Consider the following 6,000-nt stretch of genomic DNA (forward strand, 5'->3'; position numbering starts at 1 on the left):
CTGTGTGCATCCCTGATTAGAATGAAACTAGAAAGATTCAAGGTTGGATGAATTGTGAGCGTGAGAGTGACTGACCAATGTTGCAATACCAAGACTGACTCTTGTCTATCCCTTTCTCTCTCTGACTCTAGAACAGTGGTCAGCGACCCACTTCCTGGAAAGCTATCGTGTGGCTTTTTCTACTTTTCTAGTATAGAACGCTAATAACCCGCTGTGCCATGCTAAATTGCGACTTAACTAAATAGAAGATGCGGAAGGGAAGAGAATGAAGCCCGGTGGATTAAAACAAAACATGCATTATTATTTCTACACCTTAACAGTTTATATAGGCATGTACTTCATTCACAAAATAGGAACATGAAAACATAATCAGACAAGAGAAATAGATAGGTGGACATATTCTGAATTTTATTACATTATCAATATAGTGTATAGTGTAGGCCTGCATCCCGGAGTTGCCTCTTCACTGTTGACGTTGAGACTGGTGTTTTGCGGGTACTATTTAATGAAGCTGCCAGTTGAGGAATTGTGAGGCGTCTGTTTCTCAAACTAGACACTCTAATGTACTTGTCCTCTTGCTCAGTTGTGCACCGGGGCCTCCCACTCCTCTTTCTATTCTGGTTAGAGCCAGTTTGCGCTGTTCTGTGAAGGGAGTAGTACACAGCGTTGTACGAGATCTTAAGTTTCTTGGCAATTTCACGCATGGAATAGCCTTCATTTCTCAGAACAAGAATATACTGATGAGTTTCAGAAGAAAGGTCTTTTTGAGCCTGTAATAGAACATACAAATGCTGATGCTCCAGATACTCAACTAGTCTAAAGAAGGCCAGTTTTATTGCTTATTTAATCAGCTCAACAGTTTTCAGCTGTGCTAACATAATTGCAAAAGGGTTTTCTAATGATCAATTAGCCTTTTAAAATGTTAAACTTGGATTAGCTAACACAACGTGCCATTGGAACACAGGAGTGATGGTTGCTGATAATGGGCCTCTGTACATCTATGTAGATATTCCATTAAAAATCAGCCGTTTCCAGCTACAATAGTCATTTACAGTATTAACAATGTCTACACTGTATTTCTGATCAATTTGATGTTATTTTAATGGACAAAAAATGTGCTTTTCTTTAAAAAAGATGGATATTTCTAAGTAACCCCAAACTTTTGAACGGCGGTGTATGTATAAAAATGTATATATACAGTTGAAGTCGGAAGTTTACGTACACCTTAGCCAAATACATTTAAACTTTTCACAATTTCTGATATTTAATCCTAGTAAAAATTCCCTTTCTTAGGTCAGTTAGGATCACCACTTTATTTTAAGAACGTGAAATGTCAGAATAATAGTAGAGAGAATGATTTATTTCAGCTTTTATTTCTTTCATCACATTCCCAGTGGGTCAGAAGTTTACATAACCTCAATTAGTATTTGTTAGCATTGCCTTTAAATTATTTAACTTGGGTCAAACGTTTCGGGTAGCCTTCCAGAAGCTTCTGGAAGTTGGGTGAATTTTGGCCCATTCCTCCTGACAGAGCTGGTGTAACTGAGTCATGTTTGTAGGCCTCCTTGCTCGCACACGTTTTTTTCAGTTCTGCCAACAAATTCTCTATGGGATTGAGGTCAGGGCTTTGTGATGGCCACTCCAATACCTTGACTTTGTTGTCCTTAAGCCATTTTGCCACAACTTTGGAAGTATGCTTGGGGTCGTTGTCCATTTGGAAGACCCATTTGCGACCAAGCTTTAACTTCCTGACTGATGTCTTGAGATGTTGCTTTAACATATCCACATAATTTTCCTCCCTCGTGATGCCATCTATTTTTGTGAAATGCACCAGTCCCTCTTGCAGCAAAGCACCCACACAACATGATGCTGCCACCCCCGTGCTTCATGGTAGGGATGATGTTCTTCGGCTGCAAGCCTCCCCGTTCTTCCTCCAAACATAACGATGGTCATCATGGCCAAACAGTTCTATTTTTGTTTCATCAGACCAGAGGAAATTTCTCCAAAAAGTACGATCTTTGTCCCCATGTGCAGTTGCAAACCGTAGTCTGGCTTTTTTCTGGCGGTTTTGGAGCAGTGGCTTCTTCCTTGCTGAGCGGCCTTTCAGGTTATGCCAATATAGGACTCGTTTTACTGTGGATATAGATACTTTTGTACCTGCTTCCTCCAGCATCTTCACAAGGTCCTTTGCTGTTGTTCTGGGATTGATTTGCACTTTTCGCACCGAGGTACGTTCATCTCTAGAAGACAGAACACATCTCCTTCCTGAGCAGTATGATGGCTGCGTGGTCCCATTGTGTTTATACTTGCGTACTATTGTCTGTACAGATGAACGTGGTACCTTCAGGCATTTGGAAATTGCTCCCAAGGATGAACCAGACTTGTGGAGGTCTACAATTATTTTTCTGAGGTATTAGCTGATTTCTTTTGATTTTCCCATGATGTCAAGCAAAGAGGCACTGAGTTTGAAGGTAGGTCTTGAAATACATCCACAGGTACACCTACAATTGACTCAAATGATGTCAATTAGCCTATAAGAAGCTTCTAAATCCATTACATAACTTTCTGAAACTTTCCAAGCTGTTTAAAGGCACAGTCAACTTAGTGAATGTAAACTTCTGACCCACTGGAATTGTGATACAGTGAATTATAAGTGAAATAATCTGTCTGTAAACAATTGTTGGAAAAATGACTTGTGTCATGCACAAAGTAGATGTCCTAACCGACTTGCCAAAACTATAGTTTGTTAACATGAAATTTGTGGAGTGGTTGAAAAACGAATTTTAATGACTCCAACCTAAGTGTATGTAAACTTCCGACTTCAACTGTATATTCTGTAAGTACCAGGGAACAATCCATCAGACAGTTAGGCCTCTGTAAGTTGTCCCTTACTGTCTGTTTCATATCCAAATGACAGTTTAATAAATCTACCATTTCATGTGAGAAAATGCCTTTTATAATTGCTATGCCTGACTAGTTTGGGGTGTTACACAATGATAGTGAAATAATCTGTCTGTAAACAATTGTTGAAAAAATTACTTGTGTCATGCACAAACCGACTTGCCAAAACTATTGTTTGATAACAAGACATTTGTGGAGTGGTTGAAAAATTAGTTTTAACGACTCCAACCTAAGTGTATGTAAACTTCCGACTTCAACTGTATATATATAGCTATATAAAAAATAATATATATATGTATATATATATTTATATACATATATTTAAAATCCTGCTTATCTTAATTTCCATAATAAACTATTAATATTTGTAATAATGTAGGTAGTTTATGCAAAGAATTGTTACCTCTTACCAGTATTGCCATTACAAAAATTACATAAAGGCAAGCAATTATTATTTTACCAAACAATTGTGATTCATCCTATATTGTCCCTAACATCTTTACTCCCTAGCAACAGATATGGGATACACACACACAAACACACACACACACACACACACACACACACACACAAACACACAAACACACACACACACACACACACACACACACACACACACACACACACACACACACACACACACACACACACACACACACACACACACACACACACACACACACACACACACACACACACACACACACACACACACACACACACACACACACACACACACACACATAATCACTCAAACAGATCAGGATGTGACACAACCCCTTTCCCCCACAAACAACCATACACTCAGATGCTCAACAGTTGTTCCATCCCAGAGCCCAACTCAAGAAAGGCCTTGATTTGGCAAAAATGGGGAGATTTGATTAACCTTTGTCACGTCCTAGGTGATGGAAATCAGATATACCCCCTTCCCCTGAAACACCCACACGCAGTCCCCCGTTGACCATATTCCCAAGTATCTCTGCAGTCAGACCTTTGATGATTTTGTGCCACCAGGGCCACAATAATATGCCCCTCCTCTCTGAATGTCAGAGTGTGACCCCCTCCCCATGGGTTACTGCAGCCAGTGTTGCCAGCACTGCCACTGCCTGGGTGGGGGCCCCCCACTGGAATCCCCACCGGCTAGGTACAAGGTCGTCAAGGTTCTCATTAGCAGCTTTGAGAATTGCCTTGTATATTATGCTCTCCCATCAGGGTGCTTTGGCTTTGTAGGACCAACCCTGCCAGGCAGGCTCAGAGTCTTGAGGGGGCAGTGCTGCTTTAGTAGGTCTCTGATCACATTCATCTTTCTGATTTGGCTGCTTATAGGCTACTTACAGTAGGCCCATAAAACAGATAAGGACTTCTCCTTAGTGTATGGGTCTTTCAGGTGGGTGTCTAGGGGATAGGGTTGGGGACCATTCCATCATGATAAGACAATAAATAAATATTAATAATGTATTTTAAAATGTATATCCCATATCTGCACAAAATTGAAAGCTCTCTCTCATAACCCCTGCTCCGAAAACACATGAGCTCTGGGATTTGCAACCATTATCCTTTTTCATTCACTTAACTCCACACTTTTCCAAACACAAAAACACACACCCCACCTTCCATCACAATACATGCGCACATACCCACATACTGTGCCTTCTATGTCCTCTGTGTTTTATCTCATCGCTTTTGGTTGAGTACTTTTGTGTTCCAGTTCCTTATATTTGAAGATATATTATTTAGCTAATTATTCTTTCTTCTAATGCTGTCTTATTAATTGATGAAATACTATAAATGGAAAGCCTAAAACAAATAATCTTTCAACATTCCCTATTTAGAATGTTATAGTGTAGTTGTAGTTTATTTCTTTAACAATTGTTGTATTTTATTGCTTTTCTATATATTTTTTTACTACAATCCCTACCATGTCCAGTATTGTGTGTTCTATTATTCGACTCCTCTGTGAACTTTGTAATATTTACAGTAGCCATGGAGTAGTCTTTGTGTCTCTGAACATTTGGTTATCAATATACAGTTTATCGACTACGAGAGCTATACGTTTCCCTTTCAATCTATTTTCCTTGAAGATTAGATACAGAACTTTGAGTCGTTCTGCAATTACCTTCGGGAACTGATCATTCATGTCTATTTTCATGCCAGCAAGTTTTTTACCCAGGCTTTTAACCATTATTAAGAAAGCAAATTTGGCAATGACTGGGCGTTCATATCTCTGCCCTCTCTGTCCGAAACGCAGTGTCAACCAATGAACCAGTGTCAACCAATGAACCAAAGATGCGTGAGGGAGGACTTAGCTAATTCACTTACAGACACACGCTTAGCAGCCGAGGAGAGAGAGGAAGGACAGCTGTGAAACCATCAGCTGGAAAATGAGTCGGAAGCACAGTAGCATTTGGATGCATTTTAATAATGTAGACAATGTTAGAGCACAGTGTAGAATTTGCCAAAACAAAATCTCATATAAAGTCGGTTCAACGCACATATGCGAACTGTGCACCCAACTGTGAAGCTAGCTGTAGCGGAGCTTCGAGAAACCTGCTAGTGATAGTGGTGGAGCCAGCACCTCCACACGTGGAGATGTCTCCAGTCAGTCGGCGTTACTCTGGACCCTGATCTCTCTTTTCACGAACATATCAAGACTGTTTCAAGGACAGCTTTTTTCCATCTACGTAACATTGCAAAAATCAGAAACTTTCTGTCCAAAAATGATGCAGAAAAATGAATCCATGCTGTTGAAACTTCTAGGTTAGACTACTGCAATGCTCTACTTTCCGGCTACCCGGATAAAGCACTAAATAAACTTCAGTTAGTGCTAAATACGGCTGCTAGAATCCTGACTAGAACCAAAAAATCTCATCATATTACTCCAGTGCTAGCTTCCCTACACTGGCTTCCTGTTAAGGCAAGGGCTGATTTCAAGGTTTTACTGTTAACCTATAAAGCGTTACATGGGCTTGCTCCTACCTATCTTTCTGAGTTGGGCCTGCCGTACATACCTACACGTACGCTACGGTCACAAGACGCAGGCCTCCTAATTGTCCCTAGAATTTCTAAGCAAACAGCTGGAGGCAGGGCTTTCTCCTATAG

The sequence above is a fragment of the Salvelinus alpinus genome, chromosome 10 (genome assembly GCF_045679555.1).
Source record: "Salvelinus alpinus chromosome 10, SLU_Salpinus.1, whole genome shotgun sequence".
Taxonomy (NCBI): domain Eukaryota; kingdom Metazoa; phylum Chordata; class Actinopteri; order Salmoniformes; family Salmonidae; genus Salvelinus; species Salvelinus alpinus.